Below are 19,956 nucleotides of genomic sequence, written 5' to 3' on the forward strand. Positions count from 1 at the left end.
TCCTAGCCACAGTGAACTGTCGAACCTAAAAATATTTCGATCCATCTAAGAAGGCCTGATTATCTGCTCTCGTGCATATCTACCGTGAGATGCCGATTTCGAACAATCTAAGATGACTAAGACATCTACTCCCGAATATCTCTACAGTAAACTGCCGTACACGAACAATTATACCACGAGTCCCTGGTCCGTCTCAGAAGACCTGTACATCAACATCCCGACCACCTAAAAATTACCACCTAAATTTAACTAACAGTGAGCTGTGGAACCTGAAAGAGTCTCGATCCATCTAAGAAGATTTTGACATCTGCTCCCGAACAAAGCCGCCGATCCCGAAAAAACTAAGACTACCTCGACATCATCATACCAGAACGTTTAAATTACGAGTCCCCGATCCCTCTGAAAAGACCTGGACATCAACATCCTGACCACATACATCGTATTCTCAAGGTGAACTGTCGAACCTGAAAGAGTTTCAATCCATCTAAGAAGGCCTGGACATTTGCTATCGAACATACCGTGAGCTTGCTATGCCAAAAAATTTAAGACGACCACAACGTCTACTCCCGAATGTCTTTACAGTAAACTGCCGTACCCGAAAAATTGTACCACGGGTCCCCTAATCCTCTTAGAAGACCTGGACATCAACATCCCGACCACCTGTCAACTTCGTAAACCCCATTATCTACCACTTCAAAGCCCCGACGAATGGTCGTCTACCGACATCGTAAATCGAACCCACAGTGAGCAGTCGAACGTGAAAAATTTCGATTCATCTGAGTAGGCCTGAAAATCTGCTCCCAAGCATATCTACCGTGGGCTGTTGATTCCGAACAATCTAAGATGACCAAAATATCTACTCCCGAATATCTCTACAGTGAACTGTCGTACACGAACAATCATACCACGAGTCCCCTATCCGTCTCAGAAGACTTGCACATCAACACCAACTACATCGTAAATCCTAATCACATAGAGTTATCAAACCTGAAATATTTTCCATGTCGAGCTCGAACAATCCAAGATGACCTAGACATCTACTCCTGAATATGTCTACAGTGAACTGATGTAACAGAACGATTATACCATGAGTTCCCGATCCATCCTAAGACATCAACACCCTGACCACCACCATCGCACCCCGGCCACCAACATTCTAATTATCTACTACTTGTTAGCCCCGACGACCACTCAACAAAGTTCCCGATTACTTTCAAATCGTCAACATCCCGGACGACGACATCAATCCAAACCCAAACATTGTAGTTTCTGATCTCCGTTGCTAGGCAATGTCAGACGGCCATCCACAAGTCCCCGATTACATCACGTCTTAGAAGACCTGGACATCATTCCGACCATCTACATCGTCAACTCTGATTATCGATCACTTATAAGACGTGACGACTATTTATCAAACTTCATTTACAGAGAGATCAACAAAATCCAATCATCTCGAAATATTCTCCATCAAGTTCTCCGTGGGCTGTTGATTCCGAACAATCTAAGATGACCAAAATATCTACTCCCGAATATCTCTACAGTGAACTGTCGTACACGAACAATCATACCACGAGTCCCCTATCCGTCTCAGAAGACTTGCACATCAACACCAACTACATCGTAAATCCTAATCACATAGAGTTATCAAACCTGAAATATTTTCCATGTCGAGCTCGAACAATCCAAGATGACCTAGACATCTACTCCTGAATATGTCTACAGTGAACTGATGTAACAGAACGATTATACCATGAGTTCCCGATCCATCCTAAGACATCAACACCCTGACCACCACCATCGCACCCCGGCCACCAACATTCTAATTATCTACTACTTGTTAGCCCCGACGACCACTCAACAAAGTTCCCGATTACTTTCAAATCGTCAACATCCCGGACGACGACATCAATCCAAACCCAAACATTGTAGTTTCTGATCTCCGTTGCTAGGCAATGTCAGACGGCCATCCACAAGTCCCCGATTACATCACGTCTTAGAAGACCTGGACATCATTCCGACCATCTACATCGTCAACTCTGATTATCGATCACTTATAAGACGTGACGACTATTTATCAAACTTCATTTACAGAGAGATCAACAAAATCCAATCATCTCGAAATATTCTCCATCAAGTGTTATTAAAGACGAAATTATAATTCACAAAATTATTGAAATTTTATAAACCTTGTCAGGATTTATTTGCTATATCAATTAACACTTTCATGCTATTTTTAAAAAATGTTGCCGCCACCAACAAAAAAAATCATGTTTTAATTCACTTACCCGACATTTCGGCAAACACCCGACATTATTTATGACCTGTAAAATCGAGAAAATCAAAATTTCAATTTACCGTTAAATTTTATTGCCAAAACGTTGGAGTGGAAAAATCAATTTCCCTCCTAAAATTCAAAAGATATCTCTTCTGGTCGATGGTTATTGGTTCGGGCTTGAAAGCGATTTTGTGAAATTAATTTTAATCTATAATGACTTGACACGCAAACCAACAATCAATAGAGGCAGCTAGCTACAAAACAACAGAAACGAAAAACTTAAATGGAAAATGTTGTCGCTTTTTTAGTGTTTTTCTTTTTTTTTTTTCTAAGGAAAAAAATCAGGAAAATTTACCCATAAAACTAAACAGAAAACCATTGATCAATGGAAAAGGTCAACCGAAAGGCAGACAAATAAAAAGACGCCCACAAACCACGAAAACTAGAAAAAAACAAACAACTTCACACCAACACAAAATATTGCCCTAGTTCAATTTGTTGTTTTTGCGGCCAATAAAAATCCGCTGCCAACATTTCTTGGCTTAGAAGCCCAGACGAAGAAAAATCTCATGGAACCCCATCCAGCAGGAAAACTTATTTTTTAACGGTCTTTGGCGGGCTACAACATGGAAGCTGTGCAAAATTTGAATGGGGAAGGTTCATCGTTTGTCTGCTGGAATTAACTATCTTGGCCGAAGTGCTAATAACAGATACTCACGTTGTTGTAGAATAGGTCTGTTATTTTTTCCTTAAGTTCTTTTTTTTTGCGCTGTGAATACAAGAGGTTTTGTTGTTTTTTGGTCGGCATGTACAGTAGTTAAACTTTACTGCTCGTTAGCATAGTTTGTGTAAAGAAGAGATTGTTGGCTTTGTCTGTGCGGAAAGGTAGTGGAAGAGACAATAAAAGAAGCCAGCAAAAAATAGTCTCTGCTAAGTAACAAGATCATTAAGGTGCAGTCAAAACGGAATGCCGTTGCATCTCTGGCCGTACTTACACGAAGAGTTATTTATTCGAACAGTGTAATGGAAACGAAGAGAAGAAGATGAGGAGGTTTTCTAATAAAATAGCAGACCAAATGATCTCTTCGTAGAAGACCAAAGGTTTCTTTTGGAAGACCACCCGATCCTCACATAGAAGGGGAGTTGCCGTATAAGATCATTGGATCTTCAAATAGAAGATTGCGTGGTATTATAATAAAAAACAGGTAAAATGCAATAAGTTCGACCGGGAGAAACTTTTAATATCCTCCACCATTTGAGACCAATTTGGAAATTAAAAAAAAAAAATAAAATTAGTTAAAATCTTAAAATACCGAATGTAAGAAGTGAACGTTATATTGGGTTCTGTACGACGACTTGAACCAGCATAGAAAATTATTGTCATAGGCCAATACAATATTCAAATATGAAAATTTAAACTTTTTCGACGAATAATGTAGCTAAAGTCATCAAATTACGGAATATAGGGAGGTACTGATATTTAGGGGCTATACAAAGAACCTGCATAGACAATTTTTATGTCATAGATTGTTAAGAACTTTAAATAATAATACCGAAGAACTGAAAATACGAAATTTGAAATAATTCCGGTGAATGGAATGACAAACTTAATATAGCCTCCATATTTTGAAGGAGAGTATAACAAAAAGGTCTTCTCAGGGAAAATGAATGCAAGTTTTGTAGGAATGGACGAATGCACGACAACTGGAGGTTCGCAAAACATTCCCTGCCTTAAAAAAGTGTACATAAAAGACCAGGAGTTTTCCATAGAACGCCAGCGTTCTTCGTTGAAGAATGTGTTTTATCATAAAAGACATCTGAGTCATGCAACGGAAAGTCTTAGGGTTTACCAGAAGTTATTTTAGAAGTCTAATGGATCACCTTTCAAAAAGACGAATGTGATTTCAAATAGAAGACTAATGTGTCTTCTGAGAGAAGATCAATGGATCTCTTCTTGACAAACTATGGATATTCACATAAAGTAAAATATTTAATTTTAATATACCAACTATATTCCGATATTCTTTTATGGGAAAAGAAAAAAGTTTAAATCCACAATTTAAAAGAAAACATTTTTTCAAGGATCACCAATTCTTAATTTTTTTTTCAAGGACCACCAATGCCTAATTTTTAAAAATATTTTTCAAAGACCACAAATCGTGGATTTTTAAAAAATATATTTTTCCCAAAAAAAGCCAATGATGAATTTTTAAATATGTTTTTCCTAATAATTCCAATTGTGGATTTTTTTTTTTCAAAAAAATCCAACACTAATTTTTAATTTTTTTTTAATCCAATCATAAATTTTCAAATAATTTTTTTTTAAATCCAAATGTAGATGTTTAATTCTTTTTCAAAAAAAAAAAAAATCCAATCGTTGATTTTTAAAAATATTTTTTCAAAAATGTCAATAGTGGATTTTTAAAAATATTTTTCAAAAAAATTCTATCGTCCACTTTAAATTTTTTTTTTTCAAAAAATCATGGATTTTACAGAATATTCTTTCAAAAACTCAAATCGCGGATTTTTAAAAATGTATTCTTTCAAAAAATCCAATCGTGGATTTTTAAAAATATTCTTTCCAAAAATATCCAATCGTGGATTTTTAAAAATATCCAATCGTTGATTTTTTAAAAAATCCAATCGTGAATTTTGTAAAAATATCCAATCGCGGATTTTTAATAATATTCTTTCAAAAAAATCCAATCGTGGATATTTAAAAATATTCTTTCAAAAATATCCAATCGTGGATATTTAAAAAATATAATAAAAATATCCAATCGTGGATATTTAAAAATATTCTTTCAAAAATATCCAATCGTGGATTTTTAAAAATATCCAATCGTGAATTTTTAAAAATATTCTTTCAAAAATATCCAATCGTGAATTTTTAAAAATATCCAATCGTGGGTTTTTAAAAATATTCTTTCAAAGATAACCAATAGTGAATTTTTACAAATATTCTTTCAAAAATATCCAATCGTGGATTTTTAAAAATATCCTTTCAAAAATATCCAATCGTGGATTTTTAAAAATATCCATTCGTGAATTTTTAAAAATATCCAATCGTGGATTTTTAAAAATATATTCTTTCCAATCGTGGATTTTTAAAAATATCCAATAGAGTATTTTTAAAAATATCCAATCGTGGATTTTTAAAAATATCCAATCGTGGATTTTTAAAAATATCCAATCGTGAATTTTTAAAAATATCCAATCGTGTATTTTTAAAAATACCCAATCGTGGATTTTTAAAAATATCCAATCGTGGATTCTTAAAAATATCCAAGCGTGGATTTTTAAAAATATCCAATAGTGGATTTTTAAAAATATCCAATCGTGGATTCTTAAAAATAACCAATCGTGGATTTTTAAAAATATCCAATCGTGGAGTTTTAAAAATATCCAATCGTGGATTCTTAAAAATAACCAATCGTGGATTTTTAAAAATATCCAATCGTGGAGTTTTAAAAATATCCAATCGTGGAGTTTTAAAAATATTATTTCAAAAATATCCAATGTTGGATTTTTAAAAATATTCTTTCAAAAATGTCCAATCGTAATTTTTAAAAATATCCAATCGCGGTTTTTTTTAAATATTTTTTTTTCAAAAATATCCAATCGATCATTTGTAAAAATATTTTTTCAAAAATATCAAATGATGGATTTTTAAAAATATTCTTTCAAAAAAAAATCAATTGTGGATTTTTAAAAATATTGTTTACAAATATCCAATCGTGGATTTTGAAATATATTTCTTCAAAAAGATCCAATCGTGGATTTTGAAATACATTTTATCTAAAGTATCCAATCGTGGATTTTAAAATACCTTATTTCAAAAATATCCAATCGTGGATTTAAAAAAAAAAAATTCAAAAGTATCCAATTGTGGATTTTTTCAAAAAAAAAAATCCTATTGTGAAATTATAAAAATATTTTTTCAAAAAAATCCAATCTTGGATTTGTAACATAATTTTTCAAAAATATCCAATCGTGGATATTTAAAAATATTTTTTCAAAAATCCAATTAATCAATAGGCGTTTCTGGAGTTTTTTTTTTTTGCGAAATTAAAGAAAAAAAATTAAATAAAATTTCTTGTTACTTCCTATCACTGTGCCACTCTAGTAACATGTAATTTACGCTACATTGTCTCCGCTCTTCTCGTCGTCATGATAATGTTTATATGACGCTCATTGACTATCTTTCGCATTCGATGTTTCAGACTTTTTCTTCTACCAAGTTACCTGGCGCAGCTGATGCTGCAAAAAACATCCAAATAATGTGGCAGTGTGTTGTTATTGCTATTTTTTCTCTTCTACTTGCCACAAACATTACAACTGTTGTAAATATCGCTGCAAGTCAAAAAATCAACAAAAATATGAATAACGAGCTTGAAGTAGACAAACGGCAGAAAAAAAGCAAGAAAAACACAAGAAATATTAGCAGGTATTTTTTGTGGGCAACGAGAACGCTCAAATAGACAACCGTTTCAGTGCCATTTGCAGACAATCTTTCAAATTATAGTTCGACCGGGTGAGCGGTACCGCTGAAGTTGGTTTTTTGCTGGTTTATTGGAATGGAACTTGAGTTCAGGTCGTTGCAGCTTATTTGTTACATTAGTTACACATTGAGTGCGGGACTTGTGGCGGCAGTGGTTACCCACCTTCTTCTTCTTCTTGTTGAGCTGCAACAACGCCTGCCACCGACAACTTCTCACCCAAAGAAAACGTGACAAAAGGTTCAGTTTTTCTGTTTGGGATGCAAATATTGGGAGGCTTAACATTAGCATAACTCCCGCATTGCCGCACCGTTCAACTGTCAAAAGAAAAGCCAAAACAATCCCTCCCCAATGGGCAACTGGGTGAATTATTTGCTTGTTTTCCGTGGAGTGTCTTGGTTCGACGGTTGGTTGGTTGGTTGCACCACTGTTGTGGCAACACACGTTTACAATCAATCAACCGTAAAATACTGCAAATATGCACTTCGTATGTTGTTGCGCCTGCGCCCCAAACGGCGATGGGTTCTTCACCTCCACCATCACCACCACCACTTGGCTGGGAGACAATATTCTTTTGTTGAGACAAAACAACAGCCAAATATGCAACAGCAACTAGACGAATATGCGGCATTTGTTGTATGGAATCGTGACATTAACAAGTTACTGTAACTTTTGTCTGTGGCGGTAGTTTGTTGTTGTTGCTGCTGCTGTTGTTGTTGTTGAACAAATAAAAATATTTGAAATGATTGCCAGCCAAGTCTTCATTGCAGCCTTAAGTACCTATTCATGATAGAAATCTTAATTATCGACTGTTTATTAATATACATTTTTGGAAGATAACTATCTCCACCTTCAGATTTTTGTTGACTGACAGCCTAACGAAGTGATTGTTCGCTGGAAGACAGTTGAGGATTAGCGTTATTCGAAATGGGAGAAATAGGAAATGAATCAGAGATTTGATTGTGGATCCAATAAAAAAAAGTATTTTTTGAAGTAACATCAGTGACATCATGTTATTTTTTATACCCTCCACCATTCTATGGAGGGTATATGAGCTTTGTCATTCCGATTGTAATTCCTCGAAATATCCATGATAGACCCTACAAGGTATATACAGGGTGAGATGAAAAAAATCTGCAACCAACATGAGACTGCTGTCATTTCTAAGCCACTTGTCCGACAGCTGTTAAAATTATTCCAGTAACAGCTCATTATATTTTTTACAAGCGTACAAAAGCATTTTGGTGAGAATTTTCCAGAAAAAAAATTATTCGTGATGGAACTCAAGCGTGATGATGTGATTTACTTATATTTTGGCTTGAAACCCACAAGTGGCTATTGTTAGAGCACTCAAGCATTTAAATGTGAATACATTTTTGTGTCTCGTACCATCCCTCTTTACCGTGATACTGGTAGCGTAGCCCGACATCAAGTAAATGGACGGAAGAAGACAGCAACATCAACAGAAATGGTTCTAAAGCAAAAAAGTGTCTTGATCGAAACCCGCGTCGCAGTGGCCGAAAAATGGCTTGTGAGCTGAAGAAATCGCAATATACCATTCGGAAAATAATGAAAAATAAGCTCTGAGTATGCCATTGAAATTCCAAAAAGTGCAAGAACTTACACCGCAAAAGAGAGAAAATAGACTCAAAAGAGCTAAAGAGTTGCTTCGCTTGGACGAAAGTGGTGAACTGCCGAATTTGGTTTCTCCGATGAGACAACATTCGTTGTCCAGCAGTTTGTAAACAAAGAAAATGATCATTTTTACTTGCCAAAGAGGTAAGCTGAAAATGTGCACCTTCGTTTGGCCACCAGAACTCAGGCGCCGGCCATGGTGAAGGTGTGAACCGCCATAACAGCCGATGGTCGCTCTCCGCTCGTATTAATCGACCGTGGCATCAGATAAATGCCGAATATTATCGCGAAAATATTCTGGAGGGTGTACTAAAGCCTCGGACAGGTGCAGATGAAAATGTCCACCTTCGGTTGGCCATGAGAACTTAAGCGCCGGCCATGGTGATGGTGTGGGCCGCCATAACAGTCGATGGTCGCTCTTCGCTCCGTATTAATCGACCGTGGCACCAGAATAAATGCCTAATATTATCGCCAAAATATTCTGGAGGGTGTATTAAAGCCTTGGGCACGCAAAACATTTTGGTCGCAGACCCTCGACATTCCAACAGGACTCAGCACCATCGCACTTAGCACGCGCCATCCAAGAATGGTTACATTTCCACCAAAATTTCCGGATACGAATCCGTTGGACTATTATGTCTGGAGTATTTTGGAAAGTAAGGTTGGCACTAAAATATACCAAAGTTTCGACCACCTCAAGCAAGGGCTTCGCCGGGAATGGGCCAAAATACCGCAGAACAACATTCGGACAGCGTATGACGATTTCATTGGCCGTTTGAAGGCCATAATTCGTGCCAAAGGTGACCAATTTGAACAAATCTAAACTTATTCTAAAATTTGTTACTATTTCCGACACTTTTTGCTTTTTTTCAATAAAATTAAAAAAAAAATTAAAAATCATGGCGTTTGACTTTTTTTGCAGTTTCTATTATCTCACCCTGTATTTAAGGATAAAATTTTTTAAGGACTAGATTTTCCAAGAGCAGATGTTAAGATTTTTTTTTTTTGAGGGCAGTGCCATGATTTTTTAATAAAAACGCTTTTTAGTCCAAAAACATTGATTTTTAAGAATATATTTGTAAGGACTAATACAGGGTTGACCATATTCGACGGAACCATCTGGTAACGCCATAACTTTTGACAGAGATGTCACATCGCTTAATGATATACCGCGTTTGAAGCGTCAGTCCAAGCAGTTTTTACCATGAACCAATACACGCCATGCGAGCGCTCTGAAATTTACATTCAACAGAAGAAGTCTATTGTGAAAACTCAACGTGCTTTTAAAACATTAAAAAATGTGAGAAGTGCGCCTTCAAAGAACACCATTAAGCGTTTATATGAAAAATTTTCGACTGGTAAGGCTCTTTCTAATCCGAGGAGGCCATATAAAAGTCGACCAAGGCGATCGGCCGAGAATATCGCTGCCGTACGAGCCAGTGTTGAGAGGTCCCCAAGAACATCCCAAAAACGCCGTTCTCAGCAGTTGGGCATGGCTCGGTCCACTTTAAAACGGATTATTCGCATTGATTTGCATTTGTTCCCGTACAAAATTCAATTAACGCAAAGAATGTTGCCTGCGGACAAGCCTCGTCGATTGGAATGGGCCCAAAGGTCCGTCGAATATGGGCAACCCTGTACATTTTCAATTTAAATTTTTAAGTACTTTTTTCAAGGACTAAAGTCTATGATTTTTTTAAGGACAAGAATCTTGGATTTTTTCAGATTATTATTTAACCCATTCCGCTTCTCTGTTCGATTTTTCGAAGAGTAAAAACATAGGGTAATATTTTAAACAAATGTTTCTGTAGGTAGTAAGAGCCATCTGTGATTAAAAACAATCCCACCCAAAAATACCCCTTTAAAAATACTCCCTCCGATGGTAGGGATCCATTTTGTGAAACCCATATTTTTTGATATTTAAACAAAAAAGGTATTTTTTTCAAAAAAAAAAAAATTAAATCTCGGAACGAAAGGGTTAATTTATTTTTTCAAATTTTCATATTTCCAAAAATATTTTTTTAAAAAAAGATTTTCAAGGATCACCAGATCACCATTATGATTATTTCAAATTTATTCGAACAAATCATTACACCATGGCGAAATGTGAGCAACTCTGCAAAATTAACCCAATACATTTTAATTTTTTTTACCAGTACCATCAGAATTGTAGATTTTATGAAATAATTTTTTTTTCGAATTCATTCCAACACACCCAAAAATACCCCCTCCCTTTGATACTTACCCAAAACAAAGGGATTTTTTTCCAAAACAAAAATAAAAATTAAATCTCGAAACGAAAAGGTTGATTAAATTTTTTCAAATTTTCATATTCTCAAAAATATTTTTTTTAAAGATTTTCAAGGATAAAAAGGATTATGGATTTTTCAACATGATTATTTCAAATTTATTCGAACATAACACTCTGAGCCACTCTGCAAAATTAACCCAATATATTTAATTTTTTTTTTCATAAGAAATTCCAGTACCATCAGAATTCCAGAATTATGGAATTAATTATTTTATGAATTATTTTATGGAATTTAATTATTTTATGAAATAATTTTTTTTCGAATTTATTCGAACATAACATTATTTCATAGTGAAATGTGAACCACTCTCCGAGATTAACCCAATAATTTTTCGTTTCAATTCCATTTCCCCCTTTTTTAAGTGTCATAAATTACCATGAAAAGTGGTTACAAAACACAAAAAACTAAGCTCCAACAAATGAGTGGGACTAAGCCTTAACAATGGCCCAACCAACGAATATACCTACCAATGTTTTTTTTTTTTTTTTTTTTTTTTTTGCACAAAGACAATTTAACACTTGAAATAGTTTTTGGAGCAAGCTTAGAAGGAATGCGCAAAAGCATATGAATCACCAGCACCACAACACAAATGCTTGGTTAGGGGGGAAATAAAATCCAAAGTCGAAAAAAGAGAAGAGAAGAAAAGAAAAAAAAAGCTCAAAAAATAACACGGCTGCCACATTTGGTGGTTTTGTGGTCAAACGAGTTGCCCAGAGCACTGACAGACAATTATTCTTAAACGCATTTGCTCATATAAAATGATTCTTAAAAGGCCATAAATTACTAACAATGAAGCAGCAAACGGAGGAGCAAAAACAAAAAATTCGATAGACATGAAATGAAAGAAGAAAGAATCGAAAAGCAATTGACCAACTTCCAAGCCAGCAAACACATGGCGAGCATTGAGACCCAGGACAGCAGAATGTGGAAAGTAAAGGTATTAATACCTGGTGTGCATTGTAACGCCATGGTCATCATCATCGCCAGCTTCAGCATGACCATTGGAAAAAGTGATGACGGCATTGGCACCTTTGTTTTTGTCTCGATGACCAACCAACCAACCAGCCGGCCGGCCGGTCAGTCAGTTGGCTATCATCAAGTCAAGCTTAGCCAACATGGCCCACCATCTTAGCTCCACTCCACTTGTTGAGCATGTGAAACCAACTCCATGCTGAAGTGAACTGAATGTAACAAGTGCCATATTGTGATAATTACTTGATTTCTAATCGATGACACTGTCATTTACAATTTACAACAACAGTTTGAAAATCATTGGCCATCTCCGAAGCTATGACTTGTGAGATGTTGTCGTGTTACGGCCGATAAAATTGTTAAGAAATGAAAGAGACGACAGTTTCCATTTGGTCAAGGGGGCACCAAAACACTGTGGATACCACAAGTGATGATATTTCTGATGTTTATGACCAATTTTTAGTCCAAATTGGACAATTCGAATCAAGACCCCAAGTACAAGAATCGTGGATTTTCAAAGAATTTTTTTAAGGACCCCAAGAACAAGAAACTTGGATTTTTTTTAAAAGAATTTTTTCAAGGACCCCAAGAACATGAAACGTGGAATTGTTTAAAGAAATTCTTCAAGGACCCAAAGAACAAGAAAAGTGGACTTTTTTAAAATTGTTTTTCAAGGATCCCCATAAAAATAAGAAATGTGGATTTTTTTAAAAAAAAAAATTGTTTTCAAGGACTCCAAGAATATGAAACGTGGATTTTTTAAAGATTTTTTTAAAGGATCCCAAGAACAAAAATCGTTGATTTTTTAAAGAATTCTTTCAAGGACCCCAAAAATAAGAAACGTGAATTTTTAAAGATTTTTTGTCAAGGACTCCAAGAACAAAAAACGTGGAATTTGTAAAGAATTTTTGCAAGGACCTCAAAAACAAGAAACGTGGATTTTTTTAAAGAATATTTTCAATGACCCCAAGAACAAGAAACGTGGATTTTTTTAAGAATTTTTGCAAGGACCTCAAAAACAAGAAACGTGGATTTTTTTAACGATTTTTTTGCAAGGACCCCAAGAACAAGAAACGTGGATTTTTTAAAGAATTGTTTTCGAGGACACCTAGAACAAGAAACGTGGAATTTTTTAAAGAAATTTTTCAAGGACCCCAAAAACAAGAAACGTGGATTTTCTTGAAGAATTTTTTTCAACAACAAGAAACGTGGAATTTTGAAAGAGTTTAAAAAAAATTCAAGGACCTCAAGTACAAGAATAGTGAATTATTTTCAAGGACTCCAGGAACAAGAAACGTGGATTTTTAATTTTTTTCAAGGACCCCAAGAACAAGAAACATGGGTTTTTTAAAGAAGAACCCCAAGAACTATCAAGAGACTTTAAGCTTTTCAAGGGACTTGATGTTTTTGTTCTTAGGGCCCTTCAAAACAAACTCTACATAATAAAGCTTCTTGTTCATGAGGTCCTTAACAATTCAAAATTCTTCAAAAAAAAAATCCTTAGACCATTCTTGTTTTTAGAGTTGAAAACAATAAAAGAGTTATGTTCTTTGGGTCCTAAAAAAAATTAAAAATCGATTCTTGTTCTTGGGTTCTTTCTTACACATCAAAACTCTAAATCCTATGTAAGTGACAGGAATTTATAAATATTAAAAATACAGTTAAAGTTTAGAGTCATGATTTATGTAAGTTTATTCTAAATCTCCTGCTTTGCGTCGAAAAAAAAAAAATATTTTTTAACAAATCAGAAAAATATATACTTTTTTATTTTAAGCTCATTTCAATACGAGAAAAATTGCCTACATTTCCCACCTTGTTTTTTAAAAACTTGCAATTCTTATTTTTCAAATCGAAATAATTAAAAAAAATCTGGTTATGGATTTATCATCTGTTTGAGCTTTTATAGGCTGCTAATTTTTGGGGATCTGCGACCAAATTTTGTAATTTGTATTAGTCTCATTCGATTAGTCCACGAATTTTCGGCACTCAATGATGATACGAGGAAAGATTTTTATATTTTTCAGTCTCGGAGGACTAACGGAGAAGATACTATGAAAAAATCACCATAATTTCTTTTTAGAATGGCAACACTATTTACATTTTTCTCAAAATACGTTAAGTGTCTCTCTCTCTCTCTCTGCTCTAGTCCGAAAAGACACATACACTCAATCCAAAGTGTCATCGATTTTCATCGCTGATCGCTTAATGACAATTTATGTTTTGTTGGTAAACAATTTCTTGAAAATCCCATGATCGAGAGCTGCACACATGGAGTGCAAATATTTGGCTGTTGTGGTCTATAACAAATTGTTTGGGAACAAAGTGACATTTTCCATTCGAAATGTTGAAAATATCAATGAAAGATGTGTAGACATATGTGAGTGTGTGTGTGTGTGATTTTCCACTATTAACTAATTGGCGGGATTTTGAAACTTGTTTACTACCACATCACAAAATTGCCCAAGTAAAAGTGAATTAGCCATGTCATTGAAGTCGTCTTGTGAGCTGGTGTTGTGGACGTGTTTAGGTGTCTCTTGTTAATATCACATAATTTTGACAAGGTGGAAAATGAGATAAAATAATTGAAAATATTGTATTAAAGGGGTATGAGGGTGGGAATGAATTCGATTCGTTTGAAAAGTACGGAATTTAGCAAACCTAGTGAATTAATATTGCAGATTCATTGGCATATACTTCAAATAAGTCCAAAAAAAAAAAAAAAAAAAAAAACAGCTAGTATCCTCCACCATTTGGAAGGAATTTGAAAATTTTCAAGAAACCTCCAGAAACTACCACTTAAATGAAAACTGTTTAATGGATATATTTTGTCATCGGCTGTAGTGCGCATTACGAACTTCAAATATCACATTTGAAACAAGTCCGGCGAATAATGTCGCTAAAATCATAAAAATCCCGAATATCAGGAGGTACCGTTGTATAGAGGCTGTACGAAGGCGTGGACCTGCTTCTTTATAGGTTGTAGTAACCATTAAGTTCTCCCAATACGAAATTTGAAACGATTCCAGTGAATAATTTTACTGAAATCATCAAAAATCGAATATCGGGAGCAACCGTTTTATGGGGGATATACGAAGACGTGGACCTGCATACAAAAATGTTTGTCATAGGCTGCAATACCCATTACGAACTTTAAATATGAAATTTGAAACATTTCCGGTGAATACTGTCGCTAACATCATGAAAATACCGAATATTGGGAGGTACCGTTTTATGTGGGTTATACGAAAACGTGGACCGACATGGCCCATTTACGAACTTAAACCTGCCTAGAGGTAAACTATGCATATGTGCCTTATATCTCAATTCGTTCGAAAGATAGCGTGGTTATAACAGATAGACGGACAGACAGACTGACAGACGGATAGACAGACAGGCAGACGGACATCACTAGAACGTCTTAGAATTTTACGCTGATCCAGAATATATATATATACTTTGCAGGGTCTATTATAAATACTTCGAGAAGTGAACAAGCTAATATATGATAAAGTTAATATATCCTCCGTAGAATGGTGAAGAGTATAAAAAGGAGAAGTTAAAGTATAATGTAAATATACAATAAGAGTCGTTTTGAAAATACAGCGTATATGCTCATATAACTTAGTTTGATGCAAAATTATTTTGAAAATTCATCCTTAGTTTAGGTCACAAAAAAAAATGTTGAATATCGATTGATCCTTTTTTTATATTCTGCCAACGAAATAACTAAAATGTTATGCCCAGTTGAGAGAAGAAATGATATAAAATATCATTTAACATTTACACTGTCGATTTCCTTATACAATAAATTTCTTTTAATATTTTTAAATATTCAATAGTTTGGTAGTATTTAAAGTAGAAGTGAGAAACAATATAAATTGCATATTAAATTGTTTCACACGGACGTCAAAGAAATGAAAAACCTTCAAACACACACATCCACTTCGACTATCTGCTGGTCTAAAAACCAACCACATGATGACGACACCCCCTGATTTCATGTGTGCTGTAGTGTAAACAAAATGTTATGAACATGTTAGAGTGTGGAACATAAATACAGAGGCTGAAATGTTGGCTGTTATAGAAAAGCATTGCCAGCTTAAACTAATTTCAACTCCAAAGAGTCGTTGCATTTGAAAATAACAAGAAAACTATCCAAAAATGCGTTTTTATTAGCAAAATAAGAAATTATTATATAAAATTAAAAAAAAAAATAAATAAATAAAATATGAACATAGTCATATTTACAGTTATGTTGAACAGATAAAAAATGCATTTGAAAGAACTTGAAATAATGTTTTCCAAAATGAAAGTGAATAAAGGAAGGCTTATAAAAGAAGAAATATAAAGGGCATTTTCTACAAAATACCTATAAATCATAATATACATTCTCTATGGAATCTGCTATTGATGAAATAAATTCTAAAATAATAAAAATTTAATAAATGTCATAGCTCATGGGTAAATTAAATTATGTCTGAATCGGTTTGGCTCAGAACCTGTAAAAATGCTAAATACAGTAATGTACAAAATAGCAACTTTTCTGGATATTTTGCGCTTTTTACAAGGAAAATTTAATTTGTTCATAGTTGTCAACCCCCCTCTTCCCAAAATGGGTTTGAAATGCATTTCTGTAAACTTTTGGGGGTAGTCCTCTAATTTCAATGAAATGCCAAATGGCGACTAATTTATTTGCAAAATTTGGCTAGCATCTTTATAATACCGATCACTGGGACATTGCGTTAATAGACTATTTTGTGAGGACCTTGTTACCTTGAGTTACCTGACTTTATTGTAAAATATTTTGACATTTATTGCTAGAAAACGAAATTTGAAGCATTGAGAGTTTTAAAGGGCTTTATTGGACTTCTGTGAGAGCTTAATGGAATTGTGTAGAACTCTTCATTAGGAAAACCATTTCCAAAAGAATTTTCTCTTCTTAAGAAACATTGAATATTGCCTGTTAAGATGATAGGTACCTCGGCTTGAAAATATATTTTAAGTCCTTAAAACGCCCAAAATTAATACCAATTTTTATGTAGCAAGATATCTTCAAAACTTAAAAATACCGAAAATCAGGAGTTATCAGGAGTTATCAGGAGAGTGTACCCATATTGCAAATATTCTTCCGAAATGATTATGGCCTTTGCGAACATTTAAAATTGTTTTGGTTGACAATTTTTTTACATCGTTACATGTGAACTATAGAAAATACTGGACCCACAACGAAAAATTTTTGCAGGAAGAGAACGAAAAATTAATTTGGATATTATGGCTCAATAAAAAATATTGAAAAGTAGGAGGTGAAATTAAACTGTGCGATAATTAATAACACATCAGATTATGAATGTAAAGCTAAAAATGGAAGACATATGTATCGGCATTTTGAAAGTTAGCATCGCAAAGTAGCTTATAAAAATATCTTCTGTTGGAAGGGTTTCTATCCTCAAAGTAACCAAAATACACGACTTTTAGCAAACAATATTGGAAAATATGATAAAAACACTCGGGAACATGAAATCAAGGGGTATTGATACATAAAGGAAGGAACAAAACATGGACATATGTTGACAAATTTTATAAATAAAAAAGAAAGACAACTCTGTGTAAAGAACCATTGTCCACTATGCGTGAAAAATGAATTGAAAGTAAAGGCTTTAGTTGCAAATAAAATTTAGTGCAGGAAAATAATATTTTCAAAAATCTACTTTTATGTTTGGTTTTTAAAAAATCCATGTTTATGTTTGGTTTTTATAAAAATAATTTTAAAAAATACACTTTTTTATTTGGTTTTAAAAAAATATTTTTAAAAAATCCACGTTTATGTTTGGTTTTTATAAAAATAATTTTATGATTGGTTTAAAAAATATTTTTTAAAAATTCACTTTTATATTTGGATTTAATTAAATATATTTTTAAAAAATCCACTTTTGTATTTGATTTAAAAAAAAATATTTTTAAAAATCCACGTTTATGATTGGTTTAAAAAAATATTTTTTAAAAATTCACCTTTATATTTGGATTTAATTAAATGTATTTTTAAAAAATCTACTTTTGTAATTGATTTAAAAAAATATTTTTAAAAATCCACGTTTATGATTGGTTTAAAAAAAATATTTTTTAAAACTTCACTTTTATATTTGGATTTAATTAAATATATTTTTAAAAAATCCACTTTTGTATTTGATTTAAAAAAAATATTTTTAAAAAATCCACGTTTATGTTTGGTTTTAAAATAATATTTTTAAAAAATCCACGTTTATGTTTGGTTTAAAAAAAAAATTAAAAAATCCACGTTTATGTTTGGTTTTAAAAAAATATTTAAAAAAAAAAAAAAATAAAAATTTTAAAAAAAATATTTTTTAAGAAAATCCCCGTTTATGTTTGATTTTTAAAAAATAATTTTAAAAAAATCCACGTTTATGTTTGATTTAAAAAAAATTAAAAGTCCACGTTTATGTTTGATTTAAAAAAAATTAAAAGTCCACGTTTATGTTTGATTTAAAAAAAATATTTTTAAAAAAATCCACGTTTATGTTTGATTTAAAAAAAAATATTTTTAAAAAAATCCACGTTTATGTTTGATTTAAAAAAAAAAATTAAAAAATCCACGTTTATGTTTGATTTTTAAAAAATGTATTTTTAAAAAATCCACGTTTATGTTTGGTTAAAAAAAATTTTTAAAAAATCCAAGTTTATGTTTGGTTTTTAAAAAATCCACGTTAATGTTTTTTTTAAAAATCTTTATTTATGTTTGGCCTTTATAAAAATTATAAAACTTGGCAAAATAAAATGGAAAATATGACTAAAACTTAAAAAAATATATAAAATAAATCGGGCCTTACTCTTATAGAGGGACTATCCAAAAAATGGACTAACATGACCCATTTTTTTACCCAATTGATTTTAAGAGCAATCCAAAGCTCATAAAACTTTCAAAGCTCTATATAAAAAGTTTTGCCTGATAACCCGAAACTCTCTTAGAATTTTAATCTACAATCCTAGTATTCGGTTTTACGTGGAAATACTTTGACGATTAATAGTCATCGATTTTCGGTCCATTATATGAGATGTGGGGAATTTCATTAGTATATCAAGTAGCAAAATAGATTTATTTTCTCAAGCCACGATTGTTTATGGTACTTTAAGTAGACGAAAGCATATTCAAAAAGTTTCCAAAGTTTGCTCTACGCTTGGATGGAATATAGAAAGACTATTGAATTTTAAAGGGGCCTTTGGATAACCACTGTTTAGAATGGAGTTTAAACAAAAAATAAAACAGGAGACGCATAAGTAATCCTCCTATGACAAAATGCTATAAATTTTATGATTGACCCCTAATATCAGATGCGTTTTGAGATTTATGTAATAAGCACACGTGAAATACACGTTAATAAACAATGTTATGCTACACTGATCCAGAACGCGGAATATTGGTGACTATTTATTTGACCAATTATCGGTCGGTGACTTTGGTACAACGTGAAATTCGACGCAGAATTCCTGGCCGTCTAACGCCTATCGGTAAACCAATGTGAAAAGACTGGCACAACAAAAGATGCTGCCAGGCGTTCAGCAGAGAATATTGCTGCTGTAGCCGAGAATGTGATAGAAGCGCCGTCGACATCGACCAGACGACGTTGGTCTTTACAGCGAGGTTTGATACAAGATTTGAAGATGTTTCCGTACAAAGTCCAGATGGCGCATCAGCTGCTGACCCCCAATCGCGTCTAACATACGCTAAGTTATCCTTAATCACCACCAAGAAGAAGATGAGTTTACATCAAAAATAATCATTTGTGATGAGGCCAATTTCTATCTTAGCGGGTACGTAAAATAAAATTTACGCTTCTGGGGCACTGAAAATCCGCGTGTAACCCACGAAGAGCTATCACTCCTTCTCAAAGTCACTGTATGGTGTGCTGTTTTCCCTAGGAGAGCCATCGGACCATTTTTCTTCGAAGACGTCGCGGGCCTGTGAATGGTGACCGCTACAAAGCAATGATCAACGACTTCTTTTTGCTGCAAATTGATGAGTTGGGATTGGAAATCATGCGGTTCTAACAGGACGGTACAACGGCGCGGGTTTATGTCAACAAGCCACAGTCTCTTTCAGCACTTAAAGACAATATCGTTTAAGAATGTGAGAACCTATCGCTCGAAGTTTTGGCCAAAGTGATGGAAAATGCCATAAAAAGGGCTCAAATGGCAAAAAAACGGTCATTTATTCTTCCTTAGGAAGGTTTTCTATCCTCTAAGCAAC

At 33.5% G+C, this 19,956-nt stretch overlaps 1 long non-coding RNA gene across 1 annotated transcript in view; it reads right to left on the reverse strand.

Moving 5' to 3' along the window:
• The window catches only part of LOC109613530 (uncharacterized), a 154,850-nt gene that overhangs the window by 67,829 nt on the left and 67,065 nt on the right, over window positions 1-19,956 (reverse strand). Inside the window, exon 3 of the long non-coding RNA XR_002195043.2 lies at window positions 2,286-2,321. This is a non-coding gene — a long non-coding RNA (uncharacterized LOC109613530). The remainder of the gene's footprint in view (window positions 1-2,285; window positions 2,322-19,956) is intronic.

This window comes from Musca domestica, unplaced genomic scaffold (assembly GCF_030504385.1).
Source record: "Musca domestica strain aabys unplaced genomic scaffold, Musca_domestica.polishedcontigs.V.1.1 32, whole genome shotgun sequence".
In the NCBI taxonomy this organism is placed as follows: domain Eukaryota; kingdom Metazoa; phylum Arthropoda; class Insecta; order Diptera; family Muscidae; genus Musca; species Musca domestica.